Here is a 21770-nt window from a genome sequence, read left to right on the forward strand (position 1 = left end):
CACTTATTAAATACTAACTTACTTATAATGAAGAACAGTTGAGGTTAGGTATCCATTTTCCTTGTTTGTGTTTCTCGTGAAAAGTTGCTTTTCTGAAACATTACTTGCATCTCTAATAATGAAGAAAAATATCTGAGTCTATTTTTTGTAACCCATTTTGTGAATTTTAAAGGAGAGTTTATGAATTGATTCCCATTTTTTCTGCTTGATAGACATTACAGTTAATACGGTTGGTGGTTGTTTTGAGATCTGTGAGATTTTTATATATATATAAAGAATCTCATGCAAGCACAAAGAGCAATTGGTTTTTTGGCTCTGACAGTTCAGAAGATTAAGATCTGAATCCTAGAACTTGGGTAGCTTAGTTCAAAGTAGCAATTCTGAATTTTCCTTAGGAGCTTTCCTACAAAGTTAGTTATCAAGAGAATAGCTTCATTTCCTGTGAAGTTGTGATTTTTTTTTTTTTAGCTCCACAATGAAAAATTTTTGGAAACACTGTTTCACATATTTTGTCCAGTTTACCTTTGTTTTAATGTAGTCATTCTGCACTTCCTGTGAGAATTCATCAGTTTATTTTCAGTCAAATCTGAGACATATATTCAGTGCTTGCCTGATGAAACCTGGATTTAATTTATGGGTCAGTTCACCATCTTGAGCCAAAAGAGCCTATGGTAGATCTTCACATGGATGTGTCTTCAATGTTTACAGTGTGTTTAATAGATGTCACTCAAATCTTATCCTGTAGGTGGTCTGTGATTGGCTTGGTTGTGACAGCCTTTATCATCCTGTTGACAACTTAACCCCTACTTAACTGGCTTGTCTCTCTTAGGAGAATTTTTTAAACCTCTTCTCAGTGCCTATCAATTTACAACCAGGTAGTGTTATAGACCTCGATATTTACCCTGTGTGAAGTTCATGGTTCTAATGTATATGCTATAGAATGTAGAGACTAAAAGTACCCAGGTTTTGAAGATTTGTGACATTAGACTAGTCATTTGAGCTCTTTAGTCTCGGTTGCCTCACCTATAAAGTAGGGTTTAACAACAGTAACAAACTCACACAGTGAGAGGATAAAAATAAGTTAATACAAGTAGAAAAAGTCACTTGGCACATTTCTTGGCACATAGAAATCACTTGATAAGTGTTAGTTATTATTATTACTAAGCTACCCAAATATTTATTGCCTGTATACAAACAACCATCTTTGTCCTCTGATCCAAAACATACCTCAGCTATTTCTTCAAGTTGTCAAATAAGGATTTCTCACAAATCATCACAAGTAAGTCTGTCTGGCAGCTGTATTCACTACACAGTATCCACCTTGACCTTGCTTTCTTGTTCTGTTCTCTACTTTTTTTATTTATATATTTTTAAAGATTTTATTTATTTGAGAGCAAGAGAGAGCACAGAGGGAGAATGAGAGGGAGAAGCAGACTACCCATTGAGCAGAGAGCCCAATGCGGGGCTCAATCCCAGGACCCTGGAATCATGACCTGAGCTGAAGGCAGATGCTTAACAGACTGACCCACCCAGATGCCACTGTTTCCCACTTTTTTAATCCACTGCTTGAAAAGCCTCCTAGAGAAATTCACTGATGACACTAGCTTCCACGGACATGTCTATGTCCATGTCAAGCATTGTCATCTCAGGAGACTCCCACAGAATGAAATCCACAAGATGCCCATGTATTGTTGGGTTCTATGCTGGGTACTCTGTGGAGGGAGATCAATTCTGAGATACATTTTTTATTTTAATTCCAGTATAGTTGACATACAGTGTTATATTAGTTTCAGGTGTATGATACAGTGATTCAACACTTCTGTACATTACTCAGTGCTCATTATGATAGGTATACTCTTTAATCCCCATCACCTGTTTCACCCATCCCCCCACCCATCTCCCCTCTGGTAACCATCAGTTTGTTCTCTAGAGTTAAGAGTCTATATCTTGGTTTATTTCTCTTTTTTTTCCTTTGCTCATTTGTTTTATTTCTTTTTTTAAGTTCTTATTTAAATTACAGTTAGTGAACATACAGTGTAATATTAGTTTCTGATATACAATATAGTGAGTGAACACTTCCATACATCACCCGGTGCTCATCACAAGTGCCCCACTTAATCCCCATCACCTATTTCAGCCATACCCCCCACTTCCCCTCTGGTAACCATCAGTTTTGTTCTCTATACTTAAGAGTCTGTTTCTTGGTTTGCCTCTCTCTGTCCCCATCCCCTTTGCTCATTTTTTTGTTTCTTAAATTCCACATATGAATGAAATCACGTGGTATTTTCTTTCTCTGACTGACTTATTTCGCTTAGCATTATACTCTCTAGCTCCATCCATGTCATTGCAAATGGCAAGAGTTCATTCTCTTTGATGGCTGAGTAATATTCCATTGTATATATACACCATCTCTTCTTCATCCATTCATCTGTTGATGGATACTTGGGCTGTTTCCATATTTTGGCTATTTTAGATAATGCTGCTATAAACATCAGGGTACATGTATCCCTTTGAATCAGTATTTTTGTATCCTTTGGGTAAGTACTTAGTAATGCAATTGCTAGATTGTAGGGTAGTTCTTTTTTATTTTTTTTAAGATTTTATTTATTTGACAGAAGGAGAGAGAGAGAAAGAGTGAGCACAAGCAGTGGGGAGTGGCAGGCAGAGGGAGAGGGAGAAGCAGGCTCCCCGCTGAGCAGGGAGCCCAACTCAGGGCTCAATCCCAGGATCCCGGGATCATGACCTGAGCCAAAGGCAGATGAGCCATCCAGGTGCCCCTAAGTTGATATGCATCTTTTCCATTTATTTTTTACAAATATTTTGAGGCACCCAGGTGGCTCAGTCAGTTAAGTGTCTGACTCTTGGTTTCGGCTCAGGTCATGATCTTGAGGTTGTGAGATCAAGCCCCAAGTTGGGCTCCATCCTGAGCGCAGAGTCTGCTTCAGGTTTTCTCGTCCTCTTCAGCTCCTCCCCACACTCGCTCATGCTCTCTCTTTAAAATAAATATTTAAAAAATATATATTTTTACCACATATGTAAAGTGTTTATAAATAATACAAAGTATTGTTTCATATTTTTTAAATGCACAAAAATGTCATACATTACATATTACTTTGTGCATTTTTAAAAGGATTTATCCAGGTTAAAGTATAGATAGATAGATGATATATAGATAGATAAATAGATATAGATCTACTTCATTCTTTTTAACTGTAATCAACTGTGAATAATATTTATGTCAGTCTCCTTGTAGAAGATTTAAAACCATTAGGTGTTGATTGCTGAAATTAATATGTAAATTTAATGCAATTATTATTAGGATCCCAACAGATTTATTTTGGGAAATTTATGGAATGATCTTAAACTTATATGATTATATATGCTCTAAAATTGCCAATAAAAATACAGAGGTGAAAATAATTTCCTTAATACATACAAGAACATAATATAGAGTATAATTAAATAGGTTTTGGTAAAGAAATAGAAAAAACGTATCACTAGAACATACTAAGAGTACAGAGATATATGTTAGTATATATGAGATTTTAATATATGACAGTTGTAGGTAGTTCAATTCTATCAGAAAAGAATTGTTTAACAGTCCTGGTACAATTGGCAATCCATCTGGAAGATAAAGATAGTGGGTTTTCATCTTATACCCTCAAATAAATTCCAGTTACATATGTAATTAATCCATAAAATCTTGTAAGAAAATAAATGAAGTTAAATGTATAATTTGGGATTCATGAAAACTTCTTAACTAAGACTAGAAACCCAAAGGCTATGAAACAAAAGATAAACATATTTGACAATACAATTAGAAATTTTGGTTGCAGAAACGCCACAAACAAAATTCATAGACAAATGATAGATAAACAAAGCACAATAAGAGGGGTGCCTAGGTGGCTCAGTCGGTTAAGTGTCTGACTCTTGATTTCAGCTCAGATCATGATCTTGGGGTCCTGAGATTGAGCCCCGTGTCAGGCTCCACACTGAGCAGGGAGTCTGCTTGAGGATTCTCTCTCTCCCTCTCCCCCAACTCACTCTTTCTCTCTCTCAAATAAATCTCTAGAAAAATAAATAAAACACTATAATATACAGAGATCTCTTACAAAGTGATATGGAAAAGATAATATGAAAGGAAAATGGGTAAAAAAACATGATTGATACTTCATAAGAGAGCAAATCCAATGGCCAACACATACATGAAGAGATAATCAAATTTTACTTGTAGTTAGGAAATCCAAATTAAAGTAACAATTAAATACCATTTTGTATCCATTGAGTGGATAATAGTAGAAAGATTACCCTTTGATAGTAGAGATGTGAAACATTACAAATATTTTATTTTTTTAAATTTTATTTATTTGAGAGAGAGAGAGCACAAGTGGGGTGAGGGGCAGAGCGAGAAGCAGACTCCCTGCTGAGCAGGGAACCTGATGCAGGGCTCAATCACGGGACCCCGGGACCATGACCTGAGACGAAGGCAGACACCCAACCTACTGAGCCACCCAGGCACCCCGTTCTGGTGATTTATATTTATACTTGCATTTATATTTGCTTTTATATATATTTACATTTATATTATTTATATGTCTCCTTTTACTCAATCTCACTAGTGTATAAGGGTGTAAGTAATAGGGTGTTCCTTTTTAGTATTGGTCACAAAAACCCTGAAAACAAAGTAAAATGCCCATTAATAGAAGAATGATCAAATAAAGTATAATACATCCATATGATGGGATAGTTTATAGTCAGTAAAAACACTGAAATAAAGCTATTCTGGTTATACCTCCTCACATAAATCTCTCATCAGACTTTCTCCCTCTTCTACCATTTACAAAGCAAAAACATATAGATGGAGATAAGCTGGTGTGTGTGTGTTGCGAGGCAGGAGGAGATGTTCTATGGTAGCAGCAACTAAACAACAATCTGGACTGAGGCTGTGAAATCTCACCTGTTGGAGCCAAAATGGATATTGTCTATTCAAGTGTGGTCCCTTGGAGGTGGTTGTATCCAAGGAGTTTCAAATTATTAGGCATAACTCTGGGAATCCTATCAAATATTGTTAGCAGCTATCACACAGGAATCAAGAATCTGGTCCTCAAGGAAAAAGTGTTCAGGGTTTCTGTAACCCATAGGGAATTGGACTGTCAGAAAATAAGGTAGGAATAGAGACCAGATTAGCTAGGTAAGGATAAGTACAAGTTACCTCTAGGTGTATCCAGAATTGTTGAGGGTTCTCTCTGGGCATATTAGATGATGGCATATAATGGTGAAACAGATTTCAAATGCTGCCTGTTACTTGGGTGTAGGTTTCTGATGTTTCCCATATGGACAGATTGATTTCAGGAGAGCCTCAATTGAGAATGTCTGGGGAAGGCACCAAAGACAATCAGATTAAAATAATATGAGGGTAGGTTGAGCAAGGCAGAGGAGAAAATTAACTAGATACAAAGAAGTAGCGTGAATTGATGACCCACTTCTTCAGTACTAGTGAACAGCTTCCAACAGCAGGCCTTGACTCTTTGCATTTAAAGCATATTTGTATTTGGGTTTTGAATTTTGGGGGAACATTGTATGCATTTTCACTTTAGCATGTTTGTGTTCAACTTCCTTTACAGTATATGGTTAACAAGGCTTCTGGACTAGTCAATATTACCATACAGTTTTTTAGGCAGAAAATTCTTAGAGCAAGTTAATTTCATGTTGGAAAGCTAGTACAATTTTATAAATTAATAACCAACCAATTCACAAGGTTATTATGGTTTTCTCATTACCCTAAGGAACCTAAGTATACTGTACATGTAAATTATGTACTTCAAATCTTGGACAGACTGTCACATAAAAAGTATATAATTAATTTATGAGAAAATTTCGACAGTAATCAAATAACAAGGCACAAAAATTAAAATAGTAATTGCATTACCCTTTTCATCTCTTACGCTTTTTCTTTCTACTTCTTTTACACCGTGTCTGCTTTTGTCTGGCTGCTAACAAAAATGGGCACTTGTAACATACAAAATACCAGGTTCTAGGAATATAATGTTGCTCAAGGGAACTTATGTGCTGCTGACTTTATATTTCTGATACCTAAATTTTCTTGATGTTGGCCTGGCACTGAAATACTTTGGAAAAGGGAAACATATGAGAGATAGAAAGTTGGATTATTTCAACTTTTGAGGTAGTACTCAAGCACTTACACATTTCCAAAGGAGATTAGTTACAGATGCTGAAGAAGGAAATGCATCTTTACACATGCCTTTGCACTGGAGCCCTCTGACTGAGATCTATAGGATTAAGAAATTTGGAAGTGCAAACATTTTTAACTTTAATTTCTTTGAACTTTTAATTTGAGGAGATTTCATTTTTGTTCTTTAATTTCTCTTTGGGAAAGAAATAATTGAGGGGGTTCAGAGTATTCAAATTTGGGGCATCCTTTATGTTGTAATGATTTGGGCTAATTGCATAATCTCTGGTGAGTTATATTAAACAATGCAGGTAGGCATAATTTGAAATGGAAAATAGAATAAAGATAAAATATTCTGTCTAGGGTACAATGTAGCCTTGAAGTTAATTTTATTAATGTCTTATTCTGACCCATTTTGTAGTCCTTCTGAGGACAAAGATTTGAACTGTCTTCACAGCTGGTCCCAGAAAGATACATAATAAAGAAGTAGTTGATACTAGCTAGAGATGCAGGAGTAGGGCTACCTCATCAGGGTTGGAGCAGTACTGCCCTGATATATACTAGTTTACTTTCCCAAGGGGAATGGCCACACCATATGCCTCATTACTAAGTTCAATGGGTTAAGACAGTGGTTTTCATCCGTAGCTGCACATTAGAATTATCTGGGGAATGTTTAAAATGCTTAAACTTTATGCTAGAGCAATTAAATCAGAATCTCCGGGTTGGGGTCTAGTATTATTAAAAAGCCCCTGGGTATTTCCAGTATGCATTTGTCTTGGGTTGAGTTACCCAGGAAACACACTCTGTGACAGAGATTTGCATATGAGGAAGTTTATTGGTAAGTACTCTCAGCAACAATTACATGTAAGACAAGTAAAGAAGGATTAGGCAGATGAAGTTGAACTTTAGGGGCTATAACTAAGGTCTCTGCCATAGTCAATGCCACAGGGAGGTCTGGATCTGGGATGGCCCTCCATATTTGTCTCAAATTGAGGCACAGTATCTGAACACCTTTATACCCTTACATCTACCCAACTTTGGATTTGGGTTCGCTTCAGGGAATGAGTATAACCTTGGGAATGAAAGCTCCTTCCCAATGAAAGGAATTACCAGGAGATACTCAGCTCTAAGCTGTCAGCAGCCAACACTACACATATAATCAGATTCCAGAGCCTAGCACTTCCCAGAAGATGAAATAGTGGAGTTAACCTTTCTGGCCCCATTCTAAAAACCCATAGCCCAGGCCTCCCCAGCTGAATAAAAGATATGTGTCTGACTGGTGAAGACAGGGAGGTCTGGTCCCAATAACCAGTGGGACTATGTTAATCAGTAATGGAGTCACAGGGGAAAAGTCAAGCATCGTGGGCATGTCTGTCCCTCCTTCTCTCTTACCTTAAATATGGATGTCCTTAAAAAGTATGTACTTTGCTTCCTATCTACCATGTGATAATGCAAGCCTGCTGTAGGAGTTGGTCCATACCCCACAACCACTATCCATCTTTTGTGCATGCATGACTGGTTATGTAAGTTCATATCAGGAAGAGGACATTCTGCACTACATATTTAACTGCATTGGAGTTGCTATATTGTGACTCCAACCATATATTAATTCTTCTAATATTTCCCAATTTTTTTATAAGCTGGAGAGGTAGAGAAAAGAAACTAGTCTTCCCCAAATTGTTTCCTCAAAAAGTTTAAGTAAATAAAACATACAGAAACAGACAGAAAGAATTAAATTTTTAATGAATGAATAATCAAGACAATTTGAGATAGAGTAAGGATAAAGTAAGGAAAACTTCTGCCAAGTATAATGATGAAGAAAGAAAACAAAAAATATATAGAAATTAGTTTTTTTTAAGATTTTATTTATGTATTTATTTCAGACAGAGAGCACTCAAGAGAGAGCACAATCGGGGGAGGGGTAGAGGAAGAAGCAGACTCCCTGCTGAGCAGGGAGCCTGATGACTTGGGGCTCGATCCCAGGACCCTGGGATCATTACCTCAGCCTAAGGCAGACACTTAACTGACTGCGCCACCCAGGCGCCCCTAGAAATTAGTTTTTATGGCATAATCACAGAAATGGAAATGGAGAAGGGGAGGGAGAGAATGCTATGTTCATTTATATGCTTACAAATTATAAAATCTAACTGAAGTGAATAATTTTCTAAGAATATGTAAGTGATTAAAAATTCTCAAAAGGTAGAAAATACTGATACATCAATAACTATGGAAGAAAGTTTAAAGACATTTTTAAAAAACCCTGAAACCAGAAAGTTCTAGAATAGACAGTTTTGTGGGTGATTCATTTGTGCTTTGCTCTATAATTTACTTGAAATCATAGAAAAGTACATAAAATTTCTCAATTTGTTTTCAAATTATAATACAAGCTTGATATTAAATCCTTTTAAAATAAGCACAAAAAACTGAAGACCACTTTTAAAGATTTTATTTATTCATAAGAGAGAGCGAGAGTACACACGCAGGGGGAGGAGCAGAGGGAGAGGGAGGAGCAGACTTCCCCCTGAATGCAGAACCCAACATGGGGCTCTATCTAAGAACCCTGAGATCATGACCTGAGCCAAAACCAAGGGTCGGGTGCTCAACCAACTGAGCCACCCAGGTGCCCCTACTACAGACCACTTTTAAAGTAGAATCCTAAATAGAAAACTAGAAAATACAAATTTATTATTAATAAGATTGAAAATATGTGATTCTTAAAAAGCCAGCATCATACTGAAACCATAGAGGTATTTACATTAACATCAGGATCAATATAACGATATCTTCTATCAGTTCTAATATTTAGTGTTATTCAATAGATTTTAGTCATTGAAGAAAGATGGAATATGGAAGAATAGAAAAAGAAGAGATGAATTGAGAGATCATATAACTAGTGAAGCTAAGATAACCAATTAAAATTATAATACTATAAAAATCAGTAGAAATGATGAAAGCTCAGTAAAGTCATGTCATATACCGAAATAGACACATATCTATCACAGGGATATATCTATATCTGTTTGGGATATATGTATATATTAGAGATAATGCATACAAAGATACAGATTATATTTCTATAAATATAGGCACACATATATACACATCCATCCATCTATCCATTCTTCTATTCCTTTGGATGCAACTTAGTTCTGTGGTCATGCTTAACTGCTTAACTGGGAATATGTAATCTAACTGTGGGCTTAAAAAAGGGGAAGGTGGATTTTAATGGACAGCTAACAGCTTAAACACATGTGATTATATAATATATATATATATATATATATATATATGAGAGATAGGCAATTCTATGTGGGCCATAATCTTTTAGAACATGTAAGAAAATCTTATTCAGAGTAATTACAAAAACATTAGAAATGAACTTAATAAAAGCACACATTTATTTCTCTAAAAAAAGCATATAAGTGGATATAAACAGCTTATTACTCTGAAGAAATGAATAAAGCAAATGTATTAATTATCCCCAATTTAATTCATTGGTTTAGTAACAATCCAGTTGAAAATCCCTTGTATTTCTCTTAATTTGACAAAATTATTCTAAAATCTATTTGGAAAAAAAAGATATTTATAGAAAAGAAAAGTAATAAAGTGGCACTCAGTCTACGAGATATTAAGGAACACAGTATAGTTTACAATATTCAAAATGTTGTAAAACAAAATGTGATATTGGTACAAGAATTGACAGGGTCATCAAACAGAACATACAGACAAGCAACTAATATTTGATATCTCAAATTTATCTGCATTTGTCTAGTCCTTATCTGGCTATATATCTGTACTGGTTAGGCCCTTAACATGTGCTAATTAGTTACTCTATTCATCAATTTATATGTGATATTACAGTTGGTTACGGTGTAGTAGCAAATGGACCCAGGCATATAATAGCTCAAAAGATAGTTTGTATCTTGTTTATATAATAGTCTTAAGTAGAGCTTCCAGTTTACTGGTTGCTCTAGTCTGTATAAGTCATTTAGTGGTCCAGGCTGACAGAGGTTCTGCCTTTTTCAAAATATGACATAAATGGCTTCCAAGGTTCCCATGATTACCACCAACACACATTAGCCAGAGGCAGAAGGAGCATGGTGGAGGTTTAGGTGGGCCACATGTGGAAGTTTCATGTATCACTTCCACACCTGTTACTCTGGAAACAACTTAGTCTCATGGCCATGCCTAAGTGGACGAGCAGCTGGGAAAAAGTAACCTAACCGTGGGCTTAAAGAATGAGAGGGTGGATTTTGTTGGAAAGCTTGTAGCTTCTGCTAAACACGTTATCTCCCTTTTAATCTACATATAACATTACAATCCAGGACTATTATTATTCCCATTTTATATACAAGGAATTAAGACACAAAGAATTTAGGGATCATGTCCACAGTCACATGACTATTAAATGGTTGGCCTAGTAATCCAATCCAGTTTACCAACTCCAGAGTCTATGTACATCACCATTACCACTACTACAACTGCTACTGTAACTACCAGCACCCCCACTATTGCTACACACACACACACACACACACACACACAGGTACACATGTGTGCATAAATTAAGTTTATGAGAAATTATTAAAAATCATAAAGAATTAAGGCCTATTCAGTAATTAATTAAATGAACTATTTGAAAACATAAATATAGATAATTCTTGTACTTCATAACAAAATCAGGTAGATCAAATAATTTAATGTGGAAAATCAAATCATTTAAAACTAAAAGGACAGAGGTGCCTGGCTGGCTCAGTCAGTGAAACATGTGACTCTTGATCTCAGGATTTTAAGTTCGAGCCCCATGTTGGGTTGTAGAGATTACTTAAAAATAAAATCTTTAAAAATAAATAAATAAATAAATAAATAAATAAAAGGATATATTAGTGACTCTTGATCAGCTCTCTGGAATTTTATTTTTTATTTTTTATTTATATTTTTTTAAGTTTTTTTTTTATTCCAGTTCACATACAGTGTAATATTAGTTTCAGGTGTACAATATAGTGATTCAACACTTTGATACATCACCCGGTGCTCATCACAAGTGCCCTCCTTAATCCCCATCATCTATTTAACCCATCTCCCCACCTCCCCTCTGGTAACCATCAGATTGTTCTCTATAATTAAAAGTCTGTTTCTTGCTTTGACTCTCTCTGTCTCTCTCATCTTTTGCCTTTGCTTGTTTTGTTTCTTAAATTCCACATATGAATGAAATCATATGGTATTTTCCTTTCTCTGATTGACTTATTTCACTTAGCATAATACTCTCTATCTCCAGCCATGTTGTTGCAAATGGCAAGATCTCATTCTTTTTTATGGCTGAATAATATTCGTCTCTGTGTGTGTGTGTGTGTGTGTGTGTACCAGATCTTCTTTATCCATTCACTGATCATTGAACACTTGGGCTACTTCCATGCCTTGGCTGTTGTAAATAATGCTGCAATAAACATAGGGGTGCATATATCTTTACAAATTAGTGTTTTCTTATTCTTTGGGTAAATACCCACTAATGCAGTTGCTAGATGGTAAGGTTGTTCTATTTTTAACTTTTTGAGGAACTTCCATACTGTTTTCCAGAGTGGCTATACCAGTTTGCATTCCCACTAACAGTGCACAAGTGTTCCTTTCTCTTTTCTTTTTTTTTTTTTTTAAATAATTTTTTAAGTAGGCTCCATGCCCAATGTGGGGCTTGAACCCAGGACCGTGAGATCAAGAGTCGCATGCTCTACCGACTAAGCCAGCCAGGTACCCCAGGTGTTCTTCTTTCTCCACATCCTTGCCAACACCTGTTGTTCCTTGTGTTGTTGGTTTTAGCCATTCTGACAGGTGTGAGGTGATACCCATTGTAGTTTTGATTTGCATTTCCCTTCTTTGGAGAAATGTCTGTTCATGTCTTCTGCCCAATTTTTAATTGGGTTATTTGGTTTTTTGGGTGTTGAGTTTTGTAAGTTCTTTACATATTTTGGATACTAACCTTTTATCAGATATGTCATTTGCAAATATCTTCTCCCATTCAGTAGGTTGCCTTTTAATTTTGTTGATTGTTTCCTTTGCTTTGCAGAAGATTTTTATCTTAGTGAGGCCCCAATAGTTTATTTTTGCTTTTGTTTCCCTTGCCTCAGGAGATAGATCTAGAGAAAAGTTGCTACGGCTAATGTCAAAGAAGTTACTACCTGTCTTCCCTTCTCGGATTTTTATGGTTTTAGATCTCACATTTAGGTCTTTAGTCCTTTTTGAATTTATTTTTTTGTAAGGTGTAAGAAAGTGGTCCAGTTTCATTCTTTGGCATGTAGCTGTCCAGCTTTCCCAACACCATTTCTTGAAGAGACTTTTCCCATTGGGTATTCTTTCTTGCTTTGTTGGTTAATTGGCCATATAATTGTGGGTTTATTTCTGGCATTTCTATTCTGTTCCATTGATCTGTGAGTCTGTTTTTGTGCCAGTACCATACTCTTCTGATTTCTTTAATCAAAAAATCAGCTTTGTAATATAACTTGAAGTCCAGAATTGTGATGACTCCAGCTTTGCTTTTCTTTTGCAAGATTGCTTTGGCTATTTGTGGTCTTTTGTGGTTCCATACACATTTTAGGATTGTTTGTTTTAGTTCTGTGACAAATGCTGTTGTTATTTTGATAGTAATTACATTAAATGTGTAAATTGCTTTAGGTAGTATAGACATGTTAACAATATTATTCTTCCAATCCATGAGCATGGAATGTCTTTCCATTTCTTTGTGTCATCTTTCTTTCATCAGCATTAATAGTTTTCAGAGTATAGGTCTCATACCTCTTTGATTAGGTTTATTCCTAGATATCTTGTTATAGCTGTCTAGAATTTTAAAATGTAATGTGAAGTATAATTTTAAATATATGTAATAAATGGCAAAGGAAAAGTTTGTTCTTTTTGACTTTTAATTAAATTTCAGTTACTTTTTGATGAATTCTGTGGAGGTGTCAAATAGGCAGTTGAATATATGAGTCAGGAGTTCTATAGAAAAGTTAGGGTCTGACAGAAATACAGATTTAGGAGTAAATTTATAAATTTAAATTTATGAGTTATATATATGTATATATAACAAATACCTTTATAAATAAACTGTATTTAGAGGTATGGCACTGCATAATTTTACCAAGGATTAATGTGTCAATAGAACAGAGAAGATGGTCTGTAAATATCACTGAATGTAAGGAGACCTAACACACTGCTGATGAGAATTCAAAATCTACAGTTTTTCTTTAGAGCTCTTTGACAGTCTGAATCAAAGGGTCTTATAGTCCATATTTATTGGGGCACCTGGGTGGCTCAGTCGGTTAAGCATCTGCCTTCGGCTCAGGTCATGATCTCATGGGTCCTGGGATGGAGCCCCACGTCGGGCTCCCTACTCAGTGGGGAGCCTGCTTCTCCCTCTCCCTCTGCCCCTCTCCTGCTTGTGCTCTCTCTCTCTCTCAAATAAATAAATAAAATCTTTTTAAAAAGAAAAGAAAATCCCATATTTATTGATGCATTAAACGAAATTCTTTAAATATTCTCAAAAGAAATATACACTGAAACAGTCAAATATTTATATATAAAGATGTATTTTGTGGCATTATGTATAAAAGAGAAAATAGGAACAATCCTAAAATCCCAGAAACTGGGGGATAGTCATAAAATATGAAATATTTGGCGTCAGTGAAATTTTCTTAAATATAAATTTTAGTTCACATACAATGCAATATAGGTTTCTGGAGCAGAATTTAGTGATTCATCACTTACAAAAATATGGAATGCTTCACGAATTTGTGTGTCATCCTTGCGCAGGGGCCATGCTAATCTTCTCTGTATCATTCCAGTTTGAGTGTATGTGCTGCCAAAGAGAGCACTGGCCGCAATGAAATTTTAATTAATGTTTCAAAAATATTTAAGGATATGGAAAAATAAAACAGAAAAAACAAAACACAGCTTCAAGGAACTGATCATGTAGTAGGGATACAGGTACATAAATAATTAGTTTAATGATTAAGGGCAGAGCAGAAGTGTCTACAAAATGCAGAAGAAACAGGGTGCCTGGGTGGCTCAGTTGGTTAAGCGACTGCCTTTGGCTCAGGTCATGATCCTGGAGTCCCGGGATCGAGTTTCGCATCAGGCTCCCTGCTCAGCGGGGAGTCTGCTTCTCCACTCTGACCCTCCTCCCTCTCATGCTCTCTGTCTCTCATTCTCTCTCTCGCAAATAAATAAAATCTTAAAAAAAAAAAATTCAAAATACAGAAGAAACAAAAGAGTAAATGCTTAAATATGTCTAGTGTGAGGGTGATTGGAGGCAGTCTCTCAGAGGAGATGGCCTCTAAATTGAAAATGTGAAGGGTGAATAGGAATGGTTTGAGCAGAAGAAATAATATGTGCCAAGGCAGAGAGTATAGAACAATATGGTATATTGATGAAACTTTAAGAAGCTCAATATTACTGAAGCAAAAAGCATAAAAACAGGTGAAGATGAAGGAAGGGAGGCAATCAGGGGCAAATCATACAGTGCATAAAGTATCATACAAAGATCTAGAATTTATAACAAGGTCACTGGGGTGTAGGGTTAGTGAAACATTTTCAGTAGGGACATGACAAGTCAGATTTAAGTATAACCCTAATCTCCACACATTGCAAGGAAGTAAATACTTCTTGAGAAAATTAGACATAAAATCAAATATCCAATTTGACATATTCTTGCTTTACTCCTGCCTCTTCTCCCACAACGCACTGTGTTCTCTCCCAGCTGTCTCATCACACCTGCTTCCTGTCCCCTCCAGGATCTCTGCAATAATGTCTATTATCAGGAGCAGAACTATGTTGCATAGTGTCCTCCAAGTAAGGCTGTTGTGAAGCCCATCCAGGGATGGATGTTGACGATATAATGTGTCACTGCCCTCCGGATGCAAGACTGAAACTAACTACTGCTATGGTCCAAGTTCATATGCCCAGAACTAAGGCAGTAGCAGGAAGTAAGGCCTGAAAAAAGGAAATGGATTGAAGAAATACATATATAGAGAAGGTGGAATGGATTGGATGGCTAGTAGACTGAAAATCAAGGAGGGCAATGGTAAATTTAGTTCTGGACATATTCTACCGAACAGCATTTAGAGCAGTGGTTTCCAGACTTGGCTGCACATTGGAATCCGTGGTGGAGCTTTGCAACAGTACATTTTCTAGAACATCACTCCTGAATTTTCTGGTTCAGTATTCCTGGGGTGTGAAACAGGTAGCAGCACTTTAAGTAAGCTCCTGTGGTGATCAGAATGCACAACCCGAACTGGAAATTTTGCTGTAGAATACTGCTCAATTCAGAGTTAGTGGAGTATTAACTAGCACATAAATGGATATAGAAAAGATGTCTTGGTTATGGTCCCATGGCTCCTGTTATTGCAAGTGTATTTAGTAGAAATCTGAATATTCCCTTCCATTGCTATTCTGAGCAGATGTTCATTCCTCATTCATGAGAAATTAGGGTTTGAATATCCTGCACCTGTTGCCAGATCTTACCAATGGCAGATTCTCAACTTCTTTCTCTATACATCTATTAATCCAGTTCATAATGATTTCTTTTATGTTTAGCATGTGCTTTTTCTGGCACAGAAAGATGTCCTCTATATAAGCCTAACTTTCCACATACACAAATGATTCTATTAGTTACTCAGCAGGTGTCTAAGACAATGGTTTTCCACAGGAGAACTGTATCCTGAAGATTAAACCATTTTGCCTTGAAAAGTGGCCAGAATTTTATTCTCAGTTACTAAAAACCCCGTGAAGAAGCTGTATGTATAATGCACACAGTGTGACTCAGATCACTGACCATGGAGAATATTGGGTAAAAAACAAACATACATTGATCTGTTGTTGATACTGTTCCCAAAAGTGGCGCTTCACCATATGAAAGATGTTACCGCTTTGGATAGGTTGAATTGTTAAATTTGCTCTTCCCAGACTTTTTAGTAGAGCTCTACTTACTTTTGTCAACTGTTCACTGGTGTGGTCACTAGATGTTTTCTTACATGGTAGCAACTCTGAGGATTAAGTAACCTCTCTAGACACTAATTAATGGTGGATACAGAGGTAATTACTGCACTTGTATTTTTAAAAAATAAACTCAATATTAACACATCTTACCAATAATCTTAAACTATATCGAATGCTGATCGAAACCTCACATGTTGCAATAGCACTGCCAACACAAAACAGACTCCACTGAAGTCCTTTCTCTTGGACCTGTTGGTAAGTTGCCTTTGTAACTACACCCTGGCAGCACGTGCTTTACTACCTTCCTTGGTAGTCAGAAATCAGGGGGAGTAAGCTCATCTGGACACTTCTAGATTTCTAACAGTTTTGTTGACAAATGAATTCACAACTGGATTTGAAGGGCATTGTTCTTAAAAGAAAAGGGGTAGCACGAGGGAGATCTCAGTCATGGTGAAATAGTTCTGTATCTCAACTAGGGTGGTGCTTTTACCGATCTACATAATGTGATCCAATGACATAGAGCTATACTCACACATCATATCAGTATCGATTCCCTGGTTTTGATACTATACAATGTAGAAGATGTAGCTATTGAGGGAGACTGCGTGAAGGATACAGAGGACCTGTATGTACTATCTTTGCACCTTCCTCTGAATTTATAATTATTTCAAACTAACTTGAAAAGAAAGCTCCTTGTCAGAGTCATTTTCCATTAGAAAGCAACAAGCCCAAGCAGTGTGGGAGCCTACCTCTTCTAGAACTGACGTCGTCTGCTTTGCCTGCATCTCGGCTACCACATACCAATAAGTCTGTCGCTTCACTCAGTTCTTTGCCTGGTATTTTGTTGATGCATAGCCTTCGCAATTCAGGCCCAATTTCTGCTTTTAATATCGTTTCTTGTTCAATCCATAATGCCTCACAGTGTCTGGCATGTGACAGGCATTTTGGCTGAATGAATAAAGGAAGGAAAGATGGTCTTATCTATCCTCCTAGAACTCCGAGTTCCTTGAGGGCTAGAACAACAGATTCATCTATATCAGCAAAACATCTAGCACAGTAGGCATTCAGTGAATGTTTTAGGAAGTAATAAATGGAATGTTATAAAATCAACAAGGATTATTGTTATTAACATTTTAAAGGCTCTAACCATTCTCTGCTAAAAGGAAGTTTTCATAATTTCCCTCAACCTCACCTTTCTCTTTAAGATCTTTTATTTATATTTTTTTGAGCATAACTGAGGGCAACCTATTTTTAGTGAGGTAGTATTCTGTATGTATGCCTATAAAGTGGTAGTTTTCTAAGATAGAGAATTATATTCAAAGCTGTTCTTGCAAATCACATCCTGCAGAGATTCTAGATGGTTGTGGCACCAGCTCTGCTACTTTTCAAAATAAATTAGTGAGGTACTTGGGATCCAGGAGAAGACTGCTTGTTAACCGGATGCTGCAAAAATGGGAAAAATAAGGAGCTGCACCCGAAGACCAATGAGCTGCTGAGGCCTTGGGCCCATACCTTTCATACCTTCATTACTGGCCCATTGGCAGTGTTTGATTCTTCAAGAAAGCAGCCTGTGCACTTTGGTGCTGAGCAGCGGGTAAAAAAGACACAGACATGGCAAGTATCTGATGCAAGTTATACCCTAATTTCCTAGACATTTCCTATTTATTCTCTCGTTCCGTGAATATTAGACAAGGCCCCTTGGGTGCAAGTGACAAAAAACCTAACACAAACAGGCCTTAAAAATGGAGAATTTGTGAGCTTATGTAAAAAAGTCCTGAGTGAGACTTGAACTAGGAGCCAAAACACTGTTTGTTATCCTGGCTTGATGTATCTCCACTCTTAGCTCTGCCCTCACCTGTGTTGTCTTCATTATTGGGCTTTATCCAGTGACCTGCTGAATCTGCCCAAATTCAAGTATAGTAGTAAAGAGAGTATGCTCTTCCCAGGAAATTCAGTACAGATCCAAGGATTCACTCTAATTGGACCAGCTGAGGTCACATGTTCACTCATTAACTCATCACTGTGGCTAAGGGTACTCTGTGAATCAGTTGGCCAGGCCTGGGTCTTGCACTCCCCGCTACTGGAGTCAGTTCAGTTCCAACCGAATGAAAGGAACACAAAGTAAAATATCAATTCCGGAAGATATGGTGGGTACCATTACTAGAAGAGAGAGGTAAGAGATGCTGGCAAGCTTCTGCTTTTGAGCTATTGCCTTCTACCATCCCTCCTCATGTCCTCTTTTTTTTTTTTTTTAAGATTTTGTTTATTTATTTGACAGAGAGAGAGAGCACAAGCAGGGGGAGCTGTAGAGGGAGAAGGAGAAGCAGGCTCCCCACTAAGCAGGGAGCCCGATGCGGGGCTCCATCCCAGGACCCTTGGATCATGACCTGAGCCGAAGGCAGACGTTTAACCAACTGAGCCACCCAGATGCTCCTTCCTTTTTTTTTTTAATAGTTAAGAGATTTTATTCTAGTAGCTATAATTACAGTGCTTGTTTGTCGAAATGAAAACTGAAAACAAGTATCCAAAACAGTTGATTACTAATCGTGTATTGGAAGCAGTAAGAGGTTCTGTGACACCAAATAAACCAGTTCTGAGGATTTCCCCAAGATAAAGTTTAACAGCTCCAGCTTCTCCAGTGTTTAGCAAAATGCAAAAGAAAACAGGAGAGGTCATCGATTCTAGGGCAAGTCTGACCCTTGCAGGCTGAGGGAGTGAAAGCACGTGCAGACGTGGCGGGGGGTGGTGAGGGGGTGGGGGGCGGGCTGAGGCTCTAGGGTGCCTGGCCTGCCCACCCTCACTCCTGTTGGTCAGACCCCAAGCATCCTGGAGCAAGCCAGAGTGCCCACGCAGACCCAAGGGAAGGCCAGGGTCCCTCTGAAGGGTCTGTGAGCAGTGGCCACAGCCCCCAGCCTGTCTCCTGGGCAGCTGTGTAAGCACAAGTACAAGCACAAATGCTAGGGGATGTGGGATGACCCGAGACAGAGCAAATCACAGGGACCCTATCGTGACCATGCAGAATGGACCGTGGCTGGTTGTGCCCCATCTCATGTTCCCGACGGGAAACGGACCACTGGTGGACTAGACTCTGGCCACTGCTGCAAAACCAACACTAGGCACGTTTCTCCCTTCTGTGGGTTCACTTGTTCTCCTTATCTTGCATTTGTAACTATTTTTAAAATGCACTGAGTTTGGGTTAAAAACCAACCACCAAAATGGATCTCAACACAGATCTAACGCCTGAGGAGGCGTGCCAGGCTGGTCCGACACAGCGACTTCCGGGGGCCCCGTGTGCCTAACATCCCTTCTCAGTATTGAACATGGGTTGATTCTCTCTTTACAATAAAAAAAGCTGAGTAACACTGCATAGGAGTACCAGAAACAGCCTCACTGGGAACAAAAACTGTTTACATTAAATAAAAACCCGGCTGCAGGCGGCGTCTGCACATTGACAGCCTGGCGAAGCACGCTGTGACCCACCGTGGAGACAGCTTCTGGCGCTCACACCGCAGGAGAGTAAAGCAGGGTGGAATGGAGGCGGTGGGGCGGGGGCGGCGGCTCACTTCTGGTTCCAGAGCTGATTGGACAGCCAGTCCAGTCCCTCCTAGAGCCGGGCCCGCTGGTGGCACAGGTGGCCTGAACGTACCAGTTCCTGTGGCGCAGGGACCATGGCGCCAGCTTGTTGGTGATCTCAGCCGCGTTCATGACGTTGCGGAGGTCCTGCTCTCTGTCGTTGCCACCAACCGCGAAGATGAGACCTTGTGTGTTCTGGAAGCAGTGGCGCCACAGAGGCTGGATCTTGTCCTGGCCGCCCACGTCCCACACAGTGAAGCTGATGGTCTTGTCCTCCACGGTTTCCACAGTGAAGCCTCTGGTGCGAACAGTGGTCACGGTCTCACCCAGCTTCAGTTTGTACACGATGGTGGTCTTCCCCGCAACATCTGGGCCCACCATGAGAATGTGCATTTCTTTTTTGCCAAAAAGGCCCTTAAAGGTGTTCTAGAAGGTATTTCCCATGCTGTAGATGGGGGGGGGGGGACAACACCAGCCAGAGAAACCCTCGGAGGTCGCGGTGAGGCCACTGCTCTGAGCCAGGCGTTTGTTTCGCTCCCACCCCTCCTCGTGTCTTCTTGTCAAAATACTATCTGTCCTGCAAGGGACTGTCCAGTTTAAATGTTACTTTCTTTGTCAGTCCTTCACTCAGTCCTTGGTCAAATGAATTTCTCTTATTGTCTGTGTTTCTATAATACTTTGAACCCCTGCTCTAGCATCCATTACAGTCTGTTTGGTATCCTAATGACCTGCATTTGTGTCTTTATTTCCCTAGGTGACCAGATTTTGAGGGAAGGTACTGAATCTGTTATAGCTTTGCATTGCCCACAGAGTACCATTGACTTTGCCATAGCCACAATATATTCTTGCTGCATTATTGACTCGAAATTAATTTGAATAATTGATCTTTTCCCCCCCATTTCAGCATGCTATATCAGTGGTCTGTTTTCACTCCTGCAAAACTGCTCTGGGGCATGCATTTATTTTTGAAGTTTTCCCACTTTTTCTTCAACTTCAATAAAGAAATTTATACTTATTTTTATTCAAAATCATCCTTTAATTGCTAGTTTGTCTATGCTAAGTTTGGGTTTGAGTACATTTCTGATTGTCTTGAGACTGGGGGGCCTTGACCCTCCCTTCCCATCACTTACATCCTTCATAGCTTTTATATCAGAAACCAAATCTATTATGCATGGTATGGCTTTAAGCTATATAATCAGCCAGAATTAATAACAATTATAACAGGGTCTTTCTATTGCAAATTAAATTCAGCATTTTATAATTCACCAACAAAATCTGATTGACATGAGAACTCTTCTGACCTTTTAGAGGAGTTGATGTTTAAAATGGATATATAATGGGTGCCAGGGTGGCTCAGTTAGTTAAGCCTCCTACTGTTGCTTTCGGCTCAGGTTGTGATCTCAGGGTTGTGAGACTGAGCCCCACGTCAGGCTCTGAGCTCAGCATGGAGTTGGTTTGAGAGTCTCTCTCTGCCCCTCCTCCTCTACCTCTCTCCTGGCTTGTGCATGCTCTCTCTCTAAAATAAATAAATCTTGAAAATAAAAAAGTAATAAGAAAATAAAATGGATAGATAATGATACATCTTCTCTGCTAGTAGACCTGCAAAGACCAGTGGTTAATCCTATACAAATTAGATCAATAGGTTGAAAATGAGAAAATATTCAATGTAATAAAGCTTTACTGAGCACCTGCTGTGGTTTTATGCCCTTTGCTTTGTGTGAATGATGAACAGATGAATAAGACATAAAATTCTCATGGTACAGGCCTGTGCACAGACCCTTTTTTTTTTTTTTAAAGATTTTATTTATTTGAGAGAGAGAGAGCATGAGCAGGAGGGAGGGAGAAGCAGGCTCCCCACCAAGCAGGGAGCCCAACGTGGGGCTCAATCCCAGGACCCTAGGATCACGACCCAAGCTGAAAGCAGACGCTTAACCGACTAAGCCACCCAGGTGGCCTGCACAGAACCTTTAAAAATAATGTAGTAAGGCCAGTAATCAAGTTCCTCAGACTACTCCAGGAGGAT

At 38.3% G+C, this 21770-nt stretch overlaps 1 non-coding gene and 1 pseudogene across 1 annotated transcript; both read right to left on the bottom strand.

Moving 5' to 3' along the window:
• Positions 1-13945: 13945 nt before the first annotated feature.
• Positions 13946-14052, bottom strand: LOC116647218. The gene has a single exon (XR_004302299.1). It is a non-coding gene; the product is annotated as a U6 spliceosomal RNA (small nuclear RNA).
• A 5681-nt stretch (positions 14053-19733) lies between these two features.
• Positions 19734-20191, bottom strand: LOC116647185 (annotated as a pseudogene).
• Positions 20192-21770: the final 1579 nt, after the last annotated feature.

This window comes from Phoca vitulina, unplaced genomic scaffold (assembly GCF_004348235.1).
Source record: "Phoca vitulina isolate PV1807 unplaced genomic scaffold, GSC_HSeal_1.0 scaffold39, whole genome shotgun sequence".
Taxonomy (NCBI): Eukaryota; Metazoa; Chordata; class Mammalia; order Carnivora; family Phocidae; genus Phoca; species Phoca vitulina.